Here is a 10,482-nt window from a genome sequence, read left to right as displayed (position 1 = left end):
ACGCCGGATAGCGCAAAATTTCCTGTAGACGGCTGAAATACATAATGTTGTGTATGGAACTTTTGATGAGTACCTAATGATCATTGAAATTCCTTCCATTTCCCCCTTAAAGCACGGTATTCGAGTGTGCAGGGGAGACAATTCAACGGATATGAATCGCATGTTTTGCTCCAGGATTTAATGTTCGTGAATGGAATGTCAGTTCTCGAATGGTGTATACCAAAATGAAAATTGATACATTTTCAATTCAATAACTTTAGTTTTAATGTCAGTGATGTTCAAGGGACAACGGGAATGGAACATATTGAAATACTTTGAATACGTAGAACTCGATCAATAGTACGACATGTAAATTCTTTGAAAGCCTGGTTTCAATAAAAGAGGTACAGTAGAATGTTCATGCAGCAATACTGTTGTAAACCTAGCTCAAATAGGGCCGGCAATTTCTCGCCTGACAGCGCAAAATTTCCCGTAGACAGAAACTGAAATACATAATGTTGTGTATGGAAAGTTTGATTGCATGTAAGCGCTGTCCAGTCACAGAGAAATACGAAGATTCGTTGACGCTTTCGTCTGCCTCAGATTGAGTCGTCTAAAACACCTTTCAGAGACAATTTTGATTGTGGTAGCAGTGTACAGTAAGAATGCCCAATTCTGAAAAATATTGCACATGTTTTAGATATGTGAACATTGCCAGTTAACCTTACATATTACCTCTAATAAAGCATATATATTTGTAATCTTTACAGTATTTGCAATTTTAATACAGCTCTGAAGGATAAGTAAATTTATTTTTTTCTGTGATTTTTAGAACTGTGAATATCATGGTAACAGCTTAAAAATTGTTCAAGAATTGCAAAATATGATATTTGACCCCAAAATGACACAATTTTTTGTTCCGAAACCTATTTGAAATTAAATATCTCTATCTCGGAGACAGAATTAATCTTGTTTTGACATTTGTTGTAAGTTAAGTTTTCCTGCTATCTTACCTTGACTGTGGACTTCCATTTTCGCTGTAGGCAAAACTAAATTTCCTCTGTAAACGCGCTTTCGGAAAATCCTGAAATTTAAAATCGGGAACCAATTCATTAAATTTTGTTTTAACAAATGTGAAGCATGTATGTACTACTTCATACTGAATATACCAATTATAGTGTACATTTATTTTTTCATTTTTATGCATATCATAATACAGGAGTTATTTGCTTAACAAAAAAAATCGCCCATGGCCAGGCTGTCCTACTGTAGTGTGCTACCTTGTGTGACATGTGAAGAATATATTTTGCATGATACCCGGAGCAAATGCTACCACTATTAAAATAGTTTTCGGTGATGTTAAGAGATCATACATAATGTGAATGCATTATGAAATTACGATTGCCATTCGTTTGGAAATTATAAAGCTTGAACGTGTTGAATTATACTGTGTTTGGTACTCTGTAGCATTCTTTGTGTTGCTGGTTTATCATTTTCTTAGGAAACCAATACCATAAAGCATGTTGATTAAGTGTAAATGTAGCGTTGAATGTCGCTATATACGTGGGCATTGTTGTTCTCTTGTTACTTTATGAACAGGGGTTAGCGCGAACGCAGACCCCCACACTAAAAAATAGCGTACCCGAGTAATCCGCATTTGGGATTATCGCAGGGTTCAGCCCGACCGGAGTGCAATGGTTAGGCCTCGACCTGGGGGCACCGCCGTTCCTGATCACGGTAGCCCCTGTACCAGGTAAGTATGCTAGCATTGCCACATATATCATCTGATATACTAAAGGCGGGTTCCAATAAAACAGGTACAGTATGATTTTCATGCAGCAATACTGCTGTAAACCTAGCCCATAAAGGGCCTGCAATTTCACGCCGGATAGCGCAAAATTTCCTGTAGACGGCTGAAATACATAATGTTGTGTATGGAAATTTTGATGAGTACCTAATGATCATTGAAATTCTTTCCTTTTCCCCCTTAAAGCACGGTACTCGAGTGTGCAGGGGAGACAATTCAACGGATATGAATCGCATGTTTTGCTCCAGGATTTAATGTTCGTGAATGGAATGTCAGTTCTCGAATGGTGTATACCAAAATGAAAATTGATACATTTTCAATTCAATAACTTTAGTTTTAATGTCAGTGATGTTCAAGGGACAACGGGAATGGAACATATTGAAATACTTTGAATACGTAGAACTCGATCAATAGTACGACATGTAAATTCTTTGAACACCTAGTTTCAATAAAAGAGGTACAGTATGATTTTCATGCAGCAATACTGCTGTAAACCTAGCCCATAAAGAGCCTGCAATTTCACGCCGGATAGCGCAAAATTTCCTGTAGACGGCTGAAATACATAATGTTGTGTATGGAAATTTTGATGAGTACCTAATGATCATTGAAATTCTTTCCTTTTCCCCCTTAAAGCACGGTACTCGAGTGTGCAGGGGAGACAATTCAACGGATATGAATCGCATGTTTTGCTCCAGGATTTAATGTTCATGAATGGAATGTCAGTTCTCGAATGGTGTATACCAAAATGAAAATTGATACATTTTCAATTCAATAACTTTAGTTTTAATGTCAGTGATGTTCAAGGGACAACGGGAATGGAACATATTGAAATACTTTGAATACGTAGAACTCGATCAATAGTACGACATGTAAATTCTTTGAAAGCCTAGTTTCAATAAAAGAGGTACAGTATGATTTTCATGCAGCAATACTGCTGTAAACCTAGCCCATAAAGGGCCTGCAATTTCACGCCGGATAGCGCAAAATTTCCTGTAGACGGCTGAAATACATAATGTTGTGTATGGAAATTTTGATGAGTACCTAATGATCATTGAAATTCTTTCCTTTTCCCCCTTAAAGCACGGTACTCGAGTGTGCAGGGGAGACAATTCAACGGATATGAATCGCATGTTTTGCTCCAGGATTTAATGTTCGTGAATGGAATGTCAGTTCTCGAATGGTGTATACCAAAATGAAAATTGATACATTTTCAATTCAATAACTTTAGTTTTAATGTCAGTGATGTTCAAGGTACAACGGGAATGGAACATATTGAAATACTTTGAATACGTAGAACTCGATCAATAGTACGACATGTAAATTCTTTGAACACCTAGTTTCAATAAAAGAGGTACAGTATGATTTTCATGCAGCAATACTGCTGTAAACCTAGCCCATAAAGAGCCTGCAATTTCACGCCGGATAGCGCAAAATTTCCTGTAGACGGCTGAAATACATAATGTTGTGTATGGAAATTTTGATGAGTACCTAATGATCATTGAAATTCTTTCCTTTTCCCCCTTAAAGCACGGTACTCGAGTGTGCAGGGGAGACAATTCAACGGATATGAATCGCATGTTTTTGCTCCAGGATTTAATGTTCATGAATGGAATGTCAGTTCTCGAATGGTGTATACCAAAATGAAAATTGATACATTTTCAATTCAATAACTTTAGTTTTAATGTCAGTGATGTTCAAGGGACAACGGGAATTGAACATATTGAAATACTTTGAATACGTAGAACTCGATCAATAGTACGACATGTAAATTCTTTGAAAGCCTAGTTTCAATAAAAGAGGTACAGTATGATTTTCATGCAGCAATACTGCTGTAAACCTAGCCCATAAAGGGCCTGCAATTTCACGCCGGATAGCGCAAAATTTCCTGTAGACGGCTGAAATACATAATGTTGTGTATGGAACTTTTGATGAGTACCTAATGATGATTGAAATTCCTTCCATTTCCCCCTTAAAGCACGGTATTCGAGTGTGCAGGGAAGACAATTCAACGGATATGAATCGCATGTTTTGCTCCAGGATTTAATGTTCGTGAATGGAATGTCAGTTCTCGAATGGTGTATACCAAAATGAAAATTGATACATTTTCAATTCAATAACTTTAGTTTTAATGTCAGTGATGTTCAAGGGACAACGGGAATGGAACATATTGAAATACTTTGAATACGTAGAACTCGATCAATAGTACGACATGTAAATTCTTTGAAAGCCTGGTTTCAATAAAAGAGGTACAGTAGAATGTTCATGCAGCAATACTGTTGTAAACCTAGCTCAAATAGGGCCGGCAATTTCTCGCCTGACAGCGCAAAATTTCCCGTAGACAGAAACTGAAATACATAATGTTGTGTATGGAAAGTTTGATTGCATGTAAGCGCTGTCCAGTCACAGAGAAATACGAAGATTCGTTGACGCTTTCGTCTGCCTCAGATTGAGTCGTCTAAAACACCTTTCAGAGACAATTTTGATTGTGGTAGCAGTGTACAGTAAGAATGCCCAATTCTGAAAAATATTGCACATGTTTTAGATATGTGAACATTGCCAGTTAACCTTACATATTACCTCTAATAAAGCATATATATTTGTAATCTTTACAGTATTTGCAATTTTAATACAGCTCTGAAGGATAAGTAAATTTATTTTTTTCTGTGATTTTTAGAACTGTGAATATCATGGTAACAGCTTAAAAATTGTTCAAGAATTGCAAAATATGATATTTGACCCCAAAATGACACAATTTTTTGTTCCGAAACCTATTTGAAATTAAATATCTCTATCTCGGAGACAGAATTAATCTTGTTTTGACATTTGTTGTAAGTTAAGTTTTCCTGCTATCTTACCTTGACTGTGGACTTCCATTTTCGCTGTAGGCAAAACTAAATTTCCTCTGTAAACGCGCTTTCGGAAAATCCTGAAATTTAAAATCGGGAACCAATTCATTAAATTTTGTTTTAACAAATGTGAAGCATGTATGTACTACTTCATACTGAATATACCAATTATAGTGTACATTTATTTTTTCATTTTTATGCATATCATAATACAGGAGTTATTTGCTTAACAAAAAAAATCGCCCATGGCCAGGCTGTCCTACTGTAGTGTGCTACCTTGTGTGACATGTGAAGAATATATTTTGCATGATACCCGGAGCAAATGCTACCACTATTAAAATAGTTTTCGGTGATGTTAAGAGATCATACATAATGTGAATGCATTATGAAATTACGATTGCCATTCGTTTGGAAATTATAAAGCTTGAACGTGTTGAATTATACTGTGTTTGGTACTCTGTAGCATTCTTTGTGTTGCTGGTTTATCATTTTCTTAGGAAACCAATACCATAAAGCATGTTGATTAAGTGTAAATGTAGCGTTGAATGTCGCTATATACGTGGGCATTGTTGTTCTCTTGTTACTTTATGAACAGGGGTTAGCGCGAACGCAGACCCCCACACTAAAAAATAGCGTACCCGAGTAATCCGCATTTGGGATTATCGCAGGGTTCAGCCCGACCGGAGTGCAATGGTTAGGCCTCGACCTGGGGGCACCGCCGTTCCTGATCACGGTAGCCCCTGTACCAGGTAAGTATGCTAGCATTGCCACATATATCATCTGATATACTAAAGGCGGGTTCCAATAAAACAGGTACAGTATGATTTTCATGCAGCAATACTGCTGTAAACCTAGCCCATAAAGGGCCTGCAATTTCACGCCGGATAGCGCAAAATTTCCTGTAGACGGCTGAAATACATAATGTTGTGTATGGAAATTTTGATGAGTACCTAATGATCATTGAAATTCTTTCCTTTTCCCCCTTAAAGCACGGTACTCGAGTGTGCAGGGGAGACAATTCAACGGATATGAATCGCATGTTTTGCTCCAGGATTTAATGTTCGTGAATGGAATGTCAGTTCTCGAATGGTGTATACCAAAATGAAAATTGATACATTTTCAATTCAATAACTTTAGTTTTAATGTCAGTGATGTTCAAGGGACAACGGGAATGGAACATATTGAAATACTTTGAATACGTAGAACTCGATCAATAGTACGACATGTAAATTCTTTGAACACCTAGTTTCAATAAAAGAGGTACAGTATGATTTTCATGCAGCAATACTGCTGTAAACCTAGCCCATAAAGAGCCTGCAATTTCACGCCGGATAGCGCAAAATTTCCTGTAGACGGCTGAAATACATAATGTTGTGTATGGAAATTTTGATGAGTACCTAATGATCATTGAAATTCTTTCCTTTTCCCCCTTAAAGCACGGTACTCGAGTGTGCAGGGGAGACAATTCAACGGATATGAATCGCATGTTTTGCTCCAGGATTTAATGTTCATGAATGGAATGTCAGTTCTCGAATGGTGTATACCAAAATGAAAATTGATACATTTTCAATTCAATAACTTTAGTTTTAATGTCAGTGATGTTCAAGGGACAACGGGAATGGAACATATTGAAATACTTTGAATACGTAGAACTCGATCAATAGTACGACATGTAAATTCTTTGAAAGCCTAGTTTCAATAAAAGAGGTACAGTATGATTTTCATGCAGCAATACTGCTGTAAACCTAGCCCATAAAGGGCCTGCAATTTCACGCCGGATAGCGCAAAATTTCCTGTAGACGGCTGAAATACATAATGTTGTGTATGGAAATTTTGATGAGTACCTAATGATCATTGAAATTCTTTCCTTTTCCCCCTTAAAGCACGGTACTCGAGTGTGCAGGGGAGACAATTCAACGGATATGAATCGCATGTTTTGCTCCAGGATTTAATGTTCGTGAATGGAATGTCAGTTCTCGAATGGTGTATACCAAAATGAAAATTGATACATTTTCAATTCAATAACTTTAGTTTTAATGTCAGTGATGTTCAAGGTACAACGGGAATGGAACATATTGAAATACTTTGAATACGTAGAACTCGATCAATAGTACGACATGTAAATTCTTTGAACACCTAGTTTCAATAAAAGAGGTACAGTATGATTTTCATGCAGCAATACTGCTGTAAACCTAGCCCATAAAGAGCCTGCAATTTCACGCCGGATAGCGCAAAATTTCCTGTAGACGGCTGAAATACATAATGTTGTGTATGGAAATTTTGATGAGTACCTAATGATCATTGAAATTCTTTCCTTTTCCCCCTTAAAGCACGGTACTCGAGTGTGCAGGGGAGACAATTCAACGGATATGAATCGCATGTTTTTGCTCCAGGATTTAATGTTCATGAATGGAATGTCAGTTCTCGAATGGTGTATACCAAAATGAAAATTGATACATTTTCAATTCAATAACTTTAGTTTTAATGTCAGTGATGTTCAAGGGACAACGGGAATTGAACATATTGAAATACTTTGAATACGTAGAACTCGATCAATAGTACGACATGTAAATTCTTTGAAAGCCTAGTTTCAATAAAAGAGGTACAGTATGATTTTCATGCAGCAATACTGCTGTAAACCTAGCCCATAAAGGGCCTGCAATTTCACGCCGGATAGCGCAAAATTTCCTGTAGACGGCTGAAATACATAATGTTGTGTATGGAACTTTTGATGAGTACCTAATGATGATTGAAATTCCTTCCATTTCCCCCTTAAAGCACGGTATTCGAGTGTGCAGGGGAGACAATTCAACGGATATGAATCGCATGTTTTGCTCCAGGATTTAATGTTCGTGAATGGAATGTCAGTTCTCGAATGGTGTATACCAAAATGAAAATTGATACATTTTCAATTCAATAACTTTAGTTTTAATGTCAGTGATGTTCAAGGGACAACGGGAATGGAACATATTGAAATACTTTGAATACGTAGAACTCGATCAATAGTACGACATGTAAATTCTTTGAAAGCCTGGTTTCAATAAAAGAGGTACAGTAGAATGTTCATGCAGCAATACTGTTGTAAACCTAGCTCAAATAGGGCCGGCAATTTCTCGCCTGACAGCGCAAAATTTCCCGTAGACAGAAACTGAAATACATAATGTTGTGTATGGAAAGTTTGATTGCATGTAAGCGCTGTCCAGTCACAGAGAAATACGAAGATTCGTTGACGCTTTCGTCTGCCTCAGATTGAGTCGTCTAAAACACCTTTCAGAGACAATTTTGATTGTGGTAGCAGTGTACAGTAAGAATGCCCAATTCTGAAAAATATTGCACATGTTTTAGATATGTGAACATTGCCAGTTAACCTTACATATTACCTCTAATAAAGCATATATATTTGTAATCTTTACAGTATTTGCAATTTTAATACAGCTCTGAAGGATAAGTAAATTTATTTTTTTCTGTGATTTTTAGAGCTGTGAATATCATGGTAACAGCTTAAAAATTGTTCAAGAATTGCAAAATATGATATTTGACCCCAAAATGACACAATTTTTTGTTCCGAAACCTATTTGAAATTAAATATCTCTATCTCGGAGACAGAATTAATCTTGTTTTGACATTTGTTGTAAGTTAAGTTTTCCTGCTATCTTACCTTGACTGTGGACTTCCATTTTCGCTGTAGGCAAAACTAAATTTCCTCTGTAAACGCGCTTTCGGAAAATCCTGAAATTTAAAATCGGGAACCAATTCATTAAATTTTGTTTTAACAAATGTGAAGCATGTATGTACTACTTCATACTGAATATACCAATTATAGTGTACATTTATTTTTTCATTTTTATGCATATCATAATACAGGAGTTATTTGCTTAACAAAAAAAATCGCCCATGGCCAGGCTGTCCTACTGTAGTGTGCTACCTTGTGTGACATGTGAAGAATATATTTTGCATGATACCCGGAGCAAATGCTACCACTATTAAAATAGTTTTCGGTGATGTTAAGAGATCATACATAATGTGAATGCATTATGAAATTACGATTGCCATTCGTTTGGAAATTATAAAGCTTGAACGTGTTGAATTATACTGTGTTTGGTACTCTGTAGCATTCTTTGTGTTGCTGGTTTATCATTTTCTTAGGAAACCAATACCATAAAGCATGTTGATTAAGTGTAAATGTAGCGTTGAATGTCGCTATATACGTGGGCATTGTTGTTCTCTTGTTACTTTATGAACAGGGGTTAGCGCGAACGCAGACCCCCACACTAAAAAATAGCGTACCCGAGTAATCCGCATTTGGGATTATCGCAGGGTTCAGCCCGACCGGAGTGCAATGGTTAGGCCTCGACCTGGGGGCACCGCCGTTCCTGATCACGGTAGCCCCTGTACCAGGTAAGTATGCTAGCATTGCCACATATATCATCTGATATACTAAAGGCGGGTTCCAATAAAACAGGTACAGTATGATTTTCATGCAGCAATACTGCTGTAAACCTAGCCCATAAAGGGCCTGCAATTTCACGCCGGATAGCGCAAAATTTCCTGTAGACGGCTGAAATACATAATGTTGTGTATGGAAATTTTGATGAGTACCTAATGATCATTGAAATTCTTTCCTTTTCCCCCTTAAAGCACGGTACTCGAGTGTGCAGGGGAGACAATTCAACGGATATGAATCGCATGTTTTGCTCCAGGATTTAATGTTCATGAATGGAATGTCAGTTCTCGAATGGTGTATACCAAAATGAAAATTGATACATTTTCAATTCAATAACTTTAGTTTTAATGTCAGTGATGTTCAAGGGACAACGGGAATGGAACATATTGAAATACTTTGAATACGTAGAACTCGATCAATAGTACGACATGTAAATTCTTTGAACACCTAGTTTCAATAAAAGAGGTACAGTATGATTTTCATGCAGCAATACTGCTGTAAACCTAGCCCATAAAGGGCCTGCAATTTCACGCCGGATAGCGCAAAATTTCCTGTAGACGGCTGAAATACATAATGTTGTGTATGGAAATTTTGATGAGTACCTAATGATCATTGAAATTCTTTCCTTTTCCCCCTTAAAGCACGGTATTCGAGTGTGCAGGGGAGACAATTCAACGGATATGAATCGCATGTTTTGCTCCAGGATTTAATGTTCGTGAATGGAATGTCAGTTCTCGAATGGTGTATACCAAAATGAAAATTGATACATTTTCAATTCAATAACTTTAGTTTTAATGTCAGTGATGTTCAAGGGACAACGGGAATGGAACATATTGAAATACTTTGAATACGTAGAACTCGATCAATAGTACGACATGTAAATTCTTTGAAAGCCTGGTTTCAATAAAAGAGGTACAGTATGATTTTCATGCAGCAATACTGCTGTAAACCTAGCCCATAAAGGGCCTGCAATTTCACGCCGGATAGCGCAAAATTTCCTGTAGACGGCTGAAATACATAATGTTGTGTATGGAAATTTTGATGATTACCTAATGATCCCTCCCAAAAACGGTATCAGTTGCGCTTCCGTTGCCATGCTCAGATTAATGTTCATAAATCACTCTTTATACCAAAAAAAAACTTTTTTTAATCTTTTTTTTTAAAAAAAAAAAAAAACATTCCCTTTTTTTCCCCCAAGGGAATGGAAATTTAAAAATTTTAATTAAAAATCAAAAAACGCAAAAATTTTTGAAACCTTTTTTTTAAAAAAGGAAGGGATTGGGAAAAAATTTTTTCCCCAAAAAAATAAAGGGCCCCCAACCCCCCCCCTTTTTTTTTTTTTGAAAATGAAAAAAAAAAATTTGTTTTTTTTAAAAATTTTTAAAAGTTCCCCCCCCCCAAAATTC

At 36.6% G+C, this 10,482-nt stretch overlaps 3 long non-coding RNA genes and 3 other non-coding genes across 6 annotated transcripts; all 6 read right to left on the bottom strand.

Annotated features, from left to right (window-relative positions):
- Positions 1–239: 239 nt before the first annotated feature.
- LOC117319892 lies at positions 240–1,971 on the bottom strand. The gene is made up of 2 exons (XR_004530863.1): positions 993–1,971; positions 240–654 (listed from the first exon to the last, which is right to left on the bottom strand). It is a non-coding gene; the product is annotated as an uncharacterized LOC117319892 (long non-coding RNA).
- LOC117319896 lies at positions 1,576–1,740 on the bottom strand. The gene has a single exon (XR_004530867.1). It is a non-coding gene; the product is annotated as a U1 spliceosomal RNA (small nuclear RNA).
- A 1,917-nt stretch (positions 1,972–3,888) lies between the features above and the next one.
- On the bottom strand, positions 3,889–5,620 carry LOC117319893. Its single transcript, XR_004530864.1, has 2 exons — positions 4,642–5,620; positions 3,889–4,303 (listed from the first exon to the last, which is right to left on the bottom strand). It is a non-coding gene; the product is annotated as an uncharacterized LOC117319893 (long non-coding RNA).
- On the bottom strand, positions 5,225–5,389 carry LOC117319895. Its single transcript, XR_004530866.1, has one exon. It is a non-coding gene; the product is annotated as a U1 spliceosomal RNA (small nuclear RNA).
- A 1,917-nt stretch (positions 5,621–7,537) lies between the features above and the next one.
- Positions 7,538–10,113, bottom strand: LOC117319891. The gene is made up of 2 exons (XR_004530862.1): positions 8,291–10,113; positions 7,538–7,952 (listed from the first exon to the last, which is right to left on the bottom strand). It is a non-coding gene; the product is annotated as an uncharacterized LOC117319891 (long non-coding RNA).
- On the bottom strand, positions 8,874–9,038 carry LOC117319894. The gene has a single exon (XR_004530865.1). It is a non-coding gene; the product is annotated as a U1 spliceosomal RNA (small nuclear RNA).
- Positions 10,114–10,482: the final 369 nt, after the last annotated feature.

The sequence above is a fragment of the Pecten maximus genome, unplaced genomic scaffold (genome assembly GCF_902652985.1).
Source record: "Pecten maximus unplaced genomic scaffold, xPecMax1.1, whole genome shotgun sequence".
NCBI classification, from domain to species: Eukaryota; Metazoa; Mollusca; class Bivalvia; order Pectinida; family Pectinidae; genus Pecten; species Pecten maximus.
The sequence above is the reverse complement of the archived record's forward strand: the minus strand, read 5'-3'. Positions and strand labels throughout refer to the sequence as shown.